Here is a 14281-nt window from a genome sequence, read left to right on the forward strand (position 1 = left end):
AACAACTAAATTATTTGTTTAAAATATTTAGACAAGAGGTTTAATGAGAAAGAATGGCCTGTAAGTATCTATAATATTTTTTCATTGAACCAAAGAGACAATGATAGATGAAGACTCTAAGCTAATCCCAATAAGAACTTTAATGATGTAAAGAACATCAAAAGATGATTTTAGAGAAGATTTTAGTGCTTAACCACTATTTTATTATTTTAACGAATCCAGGACAAGAAACTCTGGGTCAGATAGATTTTCAGCCCCTTTTGTCCTGTACGTAAACATTTTTTTTTTCCATTTAGACCCATTAGGAAAACCAAAAATGAAATCATACTTATTAGAATAATGGGGATGTGCATGTTATACTTTACAACAGATGATGATACCTTATTATCTTAATGGATGGGGATGAACCAAAAGGAAGAGCCCCGGCTGTGAATTACAAACCATAATGTGCAGTCTAACGTAATGCATCTCAGCGCCCTTCTAAATATTCTGCAGGTGTGTTCGGGAGGAAACAGATTTGGACCTCAGACTCATCTCAAGGATAAGCATCAGTTCCTTCATCTGTAATTTTAGTGTGATCACTTATTAGTCTACAAGACTGTTTTAATTGACAGTGAAAAAGTGTTTTACATGCTACAAACTACTAGGCAAGAAATTGTTGATATACACACAAACACCATCTCTTTATAGATACAGGCTGTATGTGTTGAGTGAAATTCTTCAAACTTCTGTTCTCACTTCACAAGAATTTTGCAATTGGTCCTTATGTTTTATTTTTATTCAATTTTTTCCTCTGGTTATGTCACCTAAGTTACCCTCCAAATTAGAACATAAATTTTGTTAGTTTTTAACATGTTAAATATGCTCCTACTCAAGAGTAACATATATTAAACAAAGACATGAAAAGTTAGAATACATGTTTGCTTCGGTTAACAAAACTGAAAGATCCTTGGGACAAAACAACATCTTATGTTTTTGTTTGTACAGTCAGTGCTAAATAAATGCTGATGGACTGATAAGCTGATAAAAATTGGATCTTTCTTAAATTCACAGAAAAAGATTTTCATTTGATCCATATACTTTTTGTATAACTGTTTATACAATATTTTTATACAATTTAGGTGTTTTCGTTATTATACAACTCATCCTTGGTGAAAATATTTTCACATAAGAATCTCTTTCATTTAAATTGATTGTGAACACTTACTGTGTGCTTAGCTCTGTCCTAGACAGCAAAAGCAACACAGTTTCTTTGTCACTTGGACCGTTGTCAAAGCTGTCAGTGATCACACATGAACTGACCTTAAATAAGAGACAATTTTACATAATCAGAACTTTTGAAAATATTCACATTCTAGGTCACAGAAATTTTTGCCTGTAGAAGTTTAGTCTATATCCCACAATGTGACCTTATGGAAGATGTGTTCATAATAAAGTATCCAGCAGGCACACTTACTGAGTATAAGTGACTCAATAAGATTTGTTTCCACAAGTCCTTTTCCTTTTATTGAAAGAGAGGTGGAGGAGGAGCACGAGAGGAGAAAGAAGAGATGGTATCTAAAATAACCACATACTGCATGTGTCAATCCATTGAAAGATTTACAATTTTCAGGAAAATCTGATGATGATCAAATCTGTAATTCCTACCACATATAATGAATGTTAAGTGGAAATTTGATTCATCTTCTCTAGTATCATTGTATGAATGATAGCATAATCGTCTTTGAGATAAAACATGCTTCTTCCCTAAAAATATATTCACATCTTTCATTCACATTAGAGATGAATCCATTCATCTGAGCCCATTTCCTTGTCTTCAAGGGAAAAGGAGAGAAAACATCTTTCTTTTATCTCCCAAATATATGTAGGTATTGCAGGAGATCTATAGATATAGAAGCACACATTTACATGTCAGTGACTCCTGGCATCTTTCTCTCTACTCACTGTTTAGTTCTGTGTTACCGCAAGCTCTCCACCTTCAGGTGCTGCTGGTTTACTGAGTAACATGCTTTACTGACCGACGGCACATATGCTCAGTGCTACACTGTCCCCTGAGTGTCGAGGCTAACCTGTTCATTTAAACCAAGCTAGTGCTGGCAGGGAGCCCAGATTACTGGGGCACAGCAACTACATGAAGCTGGAGACTATTCACAGAGTGTTATTGGGGATAAATATTACAAATAGTTGGTACAGAGCTTAGGAAGTCTGTCCTCCCAACTATAGGAGAGCAATGTTGGGAAAACATTCTCCCTCTTCTCAATTCCATCCCTCCATATGCAGTTCTGGTCCATGATACTCAATGCCAGGAGCCCTACTTTAATATGAATTCAAGAAAAAAACTTTTTCTATTAATATGAAAAGGACCATAGTCAGAAGTCTCAAGAAACTTATAATCTTTATGTATATGAAGAAATCAACTATTAGGGGTTAGATGTAAAATATCCCCCAAAAGTTCTTGTCCTGAAAACATGGTGTCCAGTGCAGCAATGTCCTGAGGCGGGCTTTTGGGAAGTGATTGGATCATGAGGGCTTTAACCTCATCAGTGGATTAATCCTCTGATAGATTAATACTTTGAATGGACTTCAGGAAAGAGGTGGAAACTGTAGGCGTTTGGGGAATGGTTGGAAAATGGTTGGAGTTGTGCCCTTGGACTACATCCTGTCCCTGGTCCTTTTGTCTGTCTCTCTCCCTTCCTAGCTGACATGAACTAATCAGCTTTCCTCTGCTACACCCTTCTTCCATGATTCCGCCTCATCTCAGTCCCAAAGCATTGGAACTGGATGACAATGGACTGAAATTTCTGAAAACATAAGCCAAACTAAATTTTTCCTTTTAAAATTATATCAGGGACTTTGATCACAGTGACAAAAGCTGACTAATACAGCCACCAAAATGTTTACAGGAGGTTTTCTTCCTCCCAAGACTATTATTACTTATTCCTTAGCTGAATCTGTGGGTGCATAGACATCAATGTGAGAGTAAAACTTCACAGGACCACTGACTCTCCCTTCTTAAGACATTTAAAAAAAAAGTATGATATTTCAGATGATGGCCCTTCTACTGACAAGTACCAAACAAAAATCAACCTCAAAAGGTAGTTTTTTATCCTATTAATTATATTTCTTTGAAACAAGTCATCTTTGTTATCTCACACAATCTCCCATGCAAATAAGTTTTAAAAGTCTACAAGTTTTTATTCTGAAATTTTTCATAATATTTAATTTGAGTGTTGTTTTGCTTTCTCTGGCTTAGAGAAGCCAAAGACAGATATCTTCATAATTCACTATTGTATTTTAACTTTTTATACTTAAATTCCACCTAAAAACACACCAACCACAAATATACACATTTTTTAATATGCTGAGACGACAGGATAAGCCTGCACTCATATTTTTTTTTTATTATTTCTTTGTAGTTTCATTTGATTTCTCAAGATACTGGTTGATGCTGAATGAGGTGACAGACTGTTTTGATTTTACCATTTGGAGAGTTTCATTGACTCATTAAAAATGATTCAAAAGGAAGGAAACATAGTGCCATAGAAAGAGACAAAGACAAAACATACAAAACATGAATTTGGCAAATTTCAAAACATACTTCCAAATATTTCATGCAATAAAAAATTACAACTATATATTTTTAAAATAGCATACAACACAAATAGTACTTAAAGAGGATTTTATAGCTTAAATGCTTACATTTTAACCTAAGCAGACTTTAAAATTAATTAGCTACCTTTCTCGATTTAGAAAGTTTTAAAATTTAGAAAGATACAATAAATACAATGAAAGGAACAAATAATGGATATACAACCAGAAATTAAAGAGACAGAAAATGAAGACACAACTAAAAAATAAGGCCAAACTTCATTTTTCATATTCATACCACCCAAAGAGATCTATAGATTCAAAGCAATCCCTATCAAATTTCTAATGGCATTTTTTACATAAATATAAAAAAATCCAAAAATTTATATAGAACCACAAATGACCCCAAAGAAAAAGGTAATTTTGAGAAGGCATTACATTGGAGGCATCACATTGCCTAAAAAATGTATATTACAAAGTTAGATATGCAGATTTTAATCTAATACAAAAAAGAAGACTTAGCAAAATAATGAGGCCACCAATTTATTAACATCAAAGAGTTAAAATGTTAAAATAATTCAACAGAAATTTGGAACAGTGAAACATGGGAAAAAACAGAAGGGACAAATAAAAAAATAAAATGATAAACCTAAATCCAATTATGTCAAAAGTTGCACTAAAAATTATTAGTCTAACCACTTTACTTAAAAGGAAGAGATTCACAGCAAGGATAGAAAAAAATCAGCTGTACACTACCTATGAAAGAGATGTCTTAACATACAAATGTGAATAAGTTGAAAGTAAATATATATTAAGATACATAACAAGTATACCTATAGACACAAGAAGGCTAGAGTAAGTGTATGAACATTAAATTAAATTAATATAAAGGGTAATACAAGTGATTAAAAATACTTTATGATCACAGAATCTGCAATTTATTGGGAAAAGAGAACATTTATAAATGTGTGTGCTAAATATAAGAGCTCCAAATTATAAGGATCAAAATTAAAAATCGAGAAACAGACATTTCTAGAGCCACCAGCAGAAGCTTAGCACTGCTCTCCCAGCAATTGACAGGACAATTAGATGAGACATCAGTAAATATATATCTAAACAATATCATCATCTACCTTGATCTAACAGACTCTTATTGAATGTTTCATCTATAACTGCAGAATATTCATTCTTTTCAAGTGCCCATAGTATATTTACCAATTCAGACCTAAACAGAAAGCTCCAGGCCCAGAATTCTTAGTCACCAATTCCATCAAACATTCAAGAAATATTTTGACACAAACTATTTTTTAAAGTTTTAAAAAGAGGAAGGGACATAACCTAAATATTAGAACTTGTCTAAAGCATTGCCAAAAAATTGGAGACAAATATTCCTCATAAATATAGATGCAAAAACCCTTTTAAAATGTTACAAATTAAATGCAATAGTCTGTTTATAGTGGATAGTATATTAGGACTAGGATGAATTACCAGACAATGCAAAACTGACAAACTTAAAAAGCTACCAGTGTAAATCATCGTACCAACAGAATAAGAGAAAATGCATATGAATATTTCAATAGATACAGAAAAAGCATTTGACAAATTCAACACCCATTTATGATAAAAGAAAAAAGCACTCAGCAAATTGGGAATGGTAAAAATCTAACTCAAGATGATAAGCCTACAGTTAACATTACATGTAATGATAAATAACCAAACACTTTCCCTCTGAACCTGGGGACAAGAAAAAAATGTGCACTTGTGCAATGTCTTTTTAACATACTGAGGACAGTTCTGGTAATGCTTTCTGACAATTGTAAAAGCCATAAAATTAAGAAAAAAGAAATAAAACTATGGGTATTTTCAGGTGATAAAGTTGTATACAAAGAAGATGTCAAAGAATCTATAAAACCACAGAAGTATTAACAAGTAAACTCAGCAAAAATCAGTTGTTTTCTTACATTCTACTAGCAGAAACTAGAAAATGTAAAAAAAAAAAAATCCATTATGATGACATCACTAAGCATTAAGTATTTAGAAATAAATCTGACAAAATATTTTCAAGACTTTTACACTGAAAACTATAAAAATTTATTGAGAAAAGAAGACCTAGATAGAGAGCTATATTATATTCATGGAATGAAAAATAATATGATTAAAATGACAGTTATCCCCAAATAGATCTGTAATTCAGTGCAATGCCAATCAAAATTCCAAATTTTTTTTTCTTCCAAATTAACATTCATCCCAGGAGCAGGATGAATCTTTGAAAAGCATGGTAAATGTTAATTATCTTGACTATGGTATTGGCTTCACAAGTGGACATATATGTCCAAATTAATAAATGGCACATTAAAATACACAAAATTCACTGCAAACCAATTATGCCTCAATAAATTTATAAGCAAAATATAAAAACAGGAGGAAGTTTGATCACCTTAATGCCTATATATATAAAAACAGACAAAATAAGCAAATTCCTGGAAAACTACAAAATATAAAGACTGATCCTGAGAAGATAGAAAGTCTTATTTTAAAACTAATAAATTGAGATATTTAATTTTTTTAAAAATAGTATTATCCCAAATAAAATATCAAAGGTCAGATGATTTTGCAGATTAGTTTGATCTTTTCCCTCCAGAATTGATTAATTCAAAATCTTTCAAGTAATGGAAGAGGCTGCCCTTTCCAACCAGATCTGCAAGTCTAGTATAACCAAAACAGATCGTGACAATTTGAAAAAGGATATCTAAAAGCCTACCTTAATCTTGACATGGTACAAAATTCCTAAACAGGATATTAGCACAATGAATTGATTATATAAAAATAAAATATGTAATGCCCCCCCCAAATTTAAGGATTTAGGAATAAAAGATCACATGGTTATATCAACATCTATGGAAAACACATTATATGAAATTCAATTAATGTTTTCTCATTATCAAAATAAGTATAGAATAAAATTACCTTAATTACAAGGTGTATTTTCAAAAACCTATGGTCAATATTGTTTGGATGGGGAAACCTAAAAATTTGGCTGTAGTCTACTCAGTGCTTTTGTATAAATTAGAAAAAATAATCTTCCTTGATTGATGGATGGATTAATATTTAATAAAGAACATACTTAATGATAACTATTACAAGATTTATGATTCTTGTTATAATACTCTGTATAAATGCAAACCATATTCTTGAGCAGAATAAATTAGAAATATTCTTCATAATAGTCAAGAATTCAAAAAGTCATTTAAAGTTCTTATTAAATACATTAAATACATTTTTAAAAGATGTGTACTTATTTATTTATTTATTCTAATTAGGTATATATGACAGAAGAATGCATTTTGATTCATTGTACACAATTGCAGCACAACTTTTCATTTCTCTGGTTGTACTCAATGTAGCATCGCACCATGCTTACAGTCATACAGGAACCTAGGGTAATGATGTCCATCTTATTCTACCAGCTTTCCTACCACCATGCCCACTCCACTTTCCTCCCTCCCCTTTGCCCAAAATTCCTCCGTTCTCCCCATGCCCTTCCCCATTATGGGTCAGCATCCACTAATCAGAGAGAACCTCTAGCCTTTGGTTTTTTGGGATTGGCTTATTTCGATTAGCATAATATTTTCTAACTCTATCCATTTACCTGTAAATGCCATAATTTTATTCTATCTTAATGCTGAGTAATATTCCATTGTGTATAAATACCACAGTTTTTTTTAATCCATTCATCTGTTGAAGGGCATCTAGGTTGGTTCCACAGTTTAGCTATTGTGAATTGTGCTGCTGTAAACATTGATGTAGCTGCTTACTATAGTATGCTGTTTTTAAGTCCCTGGGGTATAGAATGAGGAGTGGGATAGCTGGATCAAATAGTGGTTGCATTCCAAGTTTTCTAAGAAATTTCTATAATGCTTTCCAGATTGGTTGCACCAATTTTCAGTCCCACCAACAATATATGAGTGTGCCATTTCCCCTATGTCCTTGCTAACACTTATTGTTGTTTGATTAGTACAAATCTTGCTTTCATAAAAATAAAATTCTTTGACAATTTCAGTGCTTATTTTCTCCAATATATCATCTCAGATAGAAGCAGTCATTAGGTAGATAACTCTTTTGTGGGAAATTATTTAAGTAGGCTTTAATAACTTTGAACATGAGGAATTATGTTATTCACTTTTTAGTGATATTAATAATATTGGCAAAGTTAAAAACTGTCTAAAAATAATGAATATATCCAGAAAAGTTTCCAATAAATTTTACGGCAAATATCTCATGAGTTTTGGCATGAGACTCTGGAATTCATTTAGCATAAATATGATATCACTATAAACACTTTTTAAAAAATAATTGTAGTTTCTTCCATGATTTCAATGTTAAAACAACCACTAAATTTTGGCTTGTGTATCATTTTGTATAAAAGCTTATTAGTTACTATATTTATATCTGGCTTTGTAATTAAAATATTGATAAATTTAAACACTGAATATAATAATGCCATCTTGATACAGCAAGCAAATGTTGAATGATATGCAATTCAACATGAAATTCCAAATTTGGCAAGTATATTACATCAATTTTATCTATTCCCAGTTTAAGACACCAGTTAGAAAATTATTAAGCAAATATTATTTTACACGTTGTATCACAAAGTGTTATTTAAACAATTCCTTGTCAGAAGTTAGAACAGTAAGTATTGACCCCATTTGGAAATGATAATTTCTAAACGATGGAATAAAATATCAAAAAATTCTGATTTTTTTTAGAGTAAGACACTTTATTGCCTGTTTTGGAAAAACAATTACAATAATCAGTATATAAATTTCTTACATCTAAAATCAATAAGAACAATTTTAAAAATTAATAATTCTAAGTATTATATATTAGATTAATTATATAGTAAAAAATCGGAACCCTAGAAAATGTGACCCTGATAATATAGCAGAAAAACATAAAGGCCAACTTGTTGGGGGTCTAGAATTCAGATTACATAAAAACAGAAATATGATTACCAAGTGGGAAGGTTACCTAAGAGAGTTGCTCAAAGAAATAAGTGGAATAAAGGAAATCAAATCTCCATTAAAGTGAGGAATTTATTACATTTCCCCCAGTTATTTGTATTTCTGTTCAATTTATTCTATATTTGTTACACCACTTATAATATATAGTTTAGGATGAGTCCATCATTTTATGTTATTTCAATGAAGATATTATTGTAAATTTACTTCTTTCCTTTTGCTCATCTATATCATCAATTTAGTCCACCCCAAAATATGTACTAAGCACCTGTTATGTACCAGACACTATTTGAACCATATATCATGAGTGAATTAGATTAAAAATCTCTGCCCTCAAAGAGTTTATATTCCAGTGAGAAACACAGCTACCAGCGTATATTCTGTTACTTAGAAATCTCACTGAGTTCGAATAATAGTGCCAAAGTGGAAATAAAAATCAATGGTGGCCAAATTTAAGCATATAGCATGTCAGCAATTGTCAATAGAGTATTGAAAGAAATAGAGGTAAGTATTGTAGCCTGTTACCAAACTGCGTGGGTGTGAAGAATTCTTGTGGCAATACATGCCTAGTTAAGAAAAAAAATAAACTTCCACAACTGAGGATAAGAGCTGTTATATTTACTGAGCTACATCCTGAATATAACAGTTACTTAAGGACAATGTTCAGTGCCAGATAAAGCAATCCCTAAATATATGTCAACTAGCAATGTAAAATGGGTTCATTGCATCCTTGAAAATCCTTCATAATAAAAGATGGCGTACAAACCTGAGCCCTTTGCTGGGCTAGTAATTTATATTCATGAAGAGGATGCATCCTGCAGTGATCATTTAATTAACAAATATAGAGCATTCTAGAGAGAAATGATCCTTCCCTTATGCCAAATGTGTCATTCAACATCAGTGTCACTGCTGAGGTATCAAGAGTGTCAGATAAATCTTCAGATACCATATACTCTGTGCAGTGGAAGTAATTTCACTGGGGATAAAACTGCCATTGGGCTCAATTACCTCCATGCAGTCTAATTCTGGAAGGTAGGCAGGCACTCTTTTAAGCTTCAAAATGCTTCATCACCAGAATGATTTCCCTGGACATGGAATATGTTTCTCTTCAGCATTAAATGCAGTTTAAAACCAAACAATCTTTGGGAAAGATTTTAGCAGGCACTTTAGCTCTCTCAGTTAGTGGGTTTCTTAAAAGCATGCATAGCAATGAGGAAGCATAGTCATTGCACTGTATTACCATCCAGATTTTTAAAACAACCTACAGAGAAGGAGTGATATTTTATCAATGGATTGTGAAATGAGTCATTTATATAAGGTCAACAAAGGTTTACAGTGAGCATAGACAGATATTCAAAATCCACTAGGACTTGCTCATGTTTACCATTCATTTCCCCATGAATTTTGTGTGTTCCTTATAATCTATTTGCATTGAGCTTTCCATTCATACAAAGTACTTTATAATGAAAGAGTTACTTAAAATCATTTAAATTTGTTTTTAGCTCACAGGCAAATGGTAACTTGTTAAAAAAAATACAGCAAAGTTATTACACCATAAGCACAATACAATGTGAATTTCATTTTTTTAAAGAATAATAAGTACTCTTCTGATAAAACAGTTGAATTTTGATAGACCAAAGAATGCATTCTGCTGTAGGGAACCCTGAAAATCAGATTATTTAATCAATATCTACCAACTTATTTTTATTATCTTGCTCAAATAATTCAAACATAATGTTTTAATTTTAAGAAAGTAAATTTTTAAAAAACTCTGTTTGCCAATGCAACTGTTTGTATATTGAAATTTTATGTTACTACTTTGCTACATTAAAGTATTTAAGAAGTAAAAAAAAGCATGAATGGACATTTAGTTATGCCTCGATGTTTCAATTAATTTCTAACTAAATATTTCAAAATACTGAATTTTGAATGTTCTGCATAATATATTGAAGTTTGGTCACCTTTACAAAGAAAATTTTATTTTCCAGAATATGCACAATTTCAAAATGTGTTCAATCTATGCACAATTAGCAATCTGTGTTTTGTTCTTTGGAACTGCTTAAGTTGTAATAAATACCTTTTACACTGAGTGATCTCTTAGTCAATAAGGAAATTCTTAAATATGTAATATGATATTTTTATTTTTTTCTAGGGAGAAATTTTAACAGAGAATTAGAAGCTGCTTTTGCTAAAACACTGACCCTCCAATTAGGCCTGCAGATGCCCAATGGGTAACTCAAAGCAGGATGAAAAGCTTGACATCTCTGCCATCATTTTGTCTCTACCTTTTATCAGCTTAGACTCTGGATCAGGTCCCTGCTCAGCTCTGTACACAGGGACGTGAATCACTGAAGGATATCTGTGCAAAAATGGGAAACACAAGTTCGACTAGCCCTGAATTTACCTAACCTATCTCATAACACACCAGAATGTTCTGGTTTTCAACCTCATGGGGCCAACACTTGCCCAGTGTTACTGTCTCAAGAAGATGTCCACACTGACCTGTGGATGTAGGTCCGCTTCTCACCAACAGGTGCTGGGGGTGCTGCTGCAGGCTCGGAGCAGACTTCCATTGCATCCCCTTCATCCCTGAGAACTGCAGTTGACAGGTAAGCATCAGACCCCCGAATGGCTGGGTTGCAGAAGACAGAGTGTCAGCAACGGCTCAGCATAACTCCCACAGCCCTGGCTTCCCCCAGAAATAAACTTTCAAGCAAAGGACTCTTTTTTTCTTGCGAAGATATTCTTACTCTGTTGGCATAGTCTAATTTTACAGTGCAATTTCCAGGCTATCAAAAAAAAGGGGTGAATGCTTATGGCAAGGTCACAGTTCACATATTATGCCCTGTATTTTATATATTTAAATATGATCATACTCTGTCTTTCAAATATAGTGTTTTTATGGTGCCACATGGTATAAGCCTACCAAGGGGGAGGATGCTCATGGCTTTGGATGAACTCCATAGGCCCCTGCTGGCAGCTTCCTAACTCTGAAAACTAGGGCATGTGGGATTCAGCCCAGATGCAAGTATGGGAAAGGAGTGCCTGCCATTCCTCCATCCCTGTTTTGCTACTCCTGGCCAGGAACTCCTCTGAGATTTCCCTTTGCGGGGAGGCTACCCTATTTGTGTAACACCTTTGAGTACTGACCCCCATGGTCAGAATGTCAGCTACCTGCAGGTATATACAAACAAAAAAAGCCTCCACCCATTCAAGCTGCTCTCACATCTCCTAAGACCAGAGGCGGCCAACAACCCTACTCCTCACGTACCCTCTGCTTGTCTTGGGCTTATCAAACCGGAAATCCGCGGGGTACAGGTGGAACCTCACCATGTGATCCTTCTGGTCTTGGCTGGTCTTAAACTTCTCTGGGCAACCTTCAATCAAGCACTGGTACTGCAAAAGAAAGGGTGTCACCTCCCTGATCCAAGTCCCTAGCACAACGTGTGCCCAGCCTGATTAATTACCCACCATGTCCTGCCTCTCCGCCAGGATCTGGAAGAGGGAGTCATGCCACTCCAGAATGAGGGCATCCAGCAGGTGTCCGGAGGGGAAGGCGTGGCTGCAGAGGGAGTAGGCATTCCCGTGTAGCATGTTGTAATGGTGCTGGTAGTCCTCCAGGGCAGCGAACACCTGGCAGCAGCCGGGGATCTGACAGGTGAACTCAGGCACCCTGGGAAAGGAGGCTAATCTCAACGGAGGAGGCACACTTGGCTGAAGCAGAAACCCCAGTGTGACTTTTCATCCAGAGTAAGAGGCCCAATAAAGCTCCTGAAGTTCTTTTGGAACTGGGAACTGAACTCAGGGGTGCTCTACCACTGAGATACATACAACCCTAGCCCTTTTCATTTTTATAGTGAGACAGGGTCTTGCTACATGACCCAGGCCGGCCTTGAACGCTGGGATTCGAGGAGTGCGCCACCGCGCCACACTCCAAGCCTTACTTATTAAAAAATGAAATTTCCCTAACAGGCCACAGACGGAGTAGAAGCCAGTCACCAGATGTGCCAACGCTTGCACCGGAGGGTCTCTGTGGAGGGATCTGAGCCCTCAGCTGCACAAGGTGGTGCGGGGGAACGGGCGCTGGCGGTGTCGCTCACCTGGATCTCTCCGGCTCCTCGGCCACCTGCGTGAGCACATCCTGCCGGTAGAGATGCTTCTGCACGTCCCGGTCCTACAGGAGACAAGCGCTGAGGTTAAGGCCGGGGCCCGCCCCTGCGCCCCTGCACCTCGAAGAGCTCGTGCTCCCGCGGGAGGCGCACTGGACGTGCCACAAAGCGGAAGGGCGCCGCCAGGGCCGCGGGGTCCCTCTCCACTGGCAGGTGCTGGCCGCCCCGGGAGTGCGGGCCAGGCGGGCGCGCGGTGCGGCGGGCAGCAGCATCACCCTTCGCGGCGGCGCTGCAGCCCGTCGAGCCGGACGTGACGTAGCTGCGCTTCCTGGGGCGGCCCGCGAGCGCAGCGGCTATGGTGGCGGCGGAGGTGAGTCGGCGCTTAGCTGGTTCTTGCAGCTTCTGCCCCTGCCCCTCCCTCTGCCCCTGCCCCTCAGGCCGCATTCTCCGCCCGCCTGCACCGGCAGGATGCGGCCGCCTCTCCCCGGCCCCGGAACGGCCCTGCAGCTGGGCCACTGGACGGGGAAGTTGGCGTTCCACTGTGACCTGCCTCCGCCGGCCGAACTGCGGGGGCTTCCCGAACTCTGCCCGGCGGCCCTGCCTGTGTCCTGCGGGCTCTGCCTCTCCCGGCTCCTCCACTGTCCATCACAGGTAACGGGGCGAGGAGGTCCCAGGCGGTGCTGCCACCCGAGCCCACCGCCGTGCAGGGGGACGAAAGTCGGAGGACAACCTTACCTAGTCGGCGGCGTGGAGCCTTCACTCTCCCAGCGCCGCGGTTTCTACTTTTTTGGCGCTGGGGCTTGAACCCACGAGCGCTTTACCACCTGCTCCATCCCCAACCCCGTTGATTTTGAGCCAGGGCTTGAGCTTACGGTCCTCGTGCCTCAACCTCCTGAGTCTCTGGGATTGCAGGTATGGGTCACCCCACTTTGTGGAATGGTTCATCTTTGAGCATGGCTTCTGTGTACCTGTGTGCAGTGCCAAGGAATAGAGGCCCTGTTCCATTACTGTGGTTACATGAGCGCCTCTTGATTGGAAAGTAAGGTGCTGGGGACTTGGGCACCGCTTCAGGCCTCCTCCTCTCACCTTCATTCTTGGAGACACTTACCTTGTCCAGGGCTGGAGGTTCATTTAACAAGCTTTCCATTACCCTGAGGTTAGAGTTCCAGTTGATGAACCCTACAAAATTAGCATGCTGTGGGAGTGTGTGCTGGGTCTCCGGTTCTTGAAGTCTAACTCAACAGCTGTTTCTGTCTGAGCTGTTGGTGCAGTACTTTTTAACCTTTTGGGTCACAGAACCTTTAAAAATTTGTTGCAAGACCATTTCCTCACAAAATTCACAGACAAATGATTATGATTATCTTTAAGGGTTCTTTTATTATTTGTGGATCCTAACTTAAGAACCCACACATAGGTGTTTTGAATTGTTCATATGAAATCTTTTTAATTCTTTTTAGTTGTAAATGAACAACTAAAAAGTTTTATTTATTTTTATGTGGTGCAGAGGATTGAACCCAGTGCCTTACACTATTGTGTATGCATTAGCCAAGGGGAGCAGCACAG

At 37.1% G+C, this 14281-nt stretch overlaps 1 pseudogene; it reads right to left on the reverse strand.

Annotated features, from left to right (window-relative positions):
* Positions 1-10817: 10817 nt before the first annotated feature.
* On the reverse strand, positions 10818-12990 carry LOC143385822 (zinc finger protein 511-like; annotated as a pseudogene).
* Positions 12991-14281: the final 1291 nt, after the last annotated feature.

The sequence above is a fragment of the Callospermophilus lateralis genome, assembly GCF_048772815.1.
Source record: "Callospermophilus lateralis isolate mCalLat2 chromosome 11 unlocalized genomic scaffold, mCalLat2.hap1 SUPER_11_unloc_3, whole genome shotgun sequence".
Taxonomy (NCBI): Eukaryota; Metazoa; Chordata; class Mammalia; order Rodentia; family Sciuridae; genus Callospermophilus; species Callospermophilus lateralis.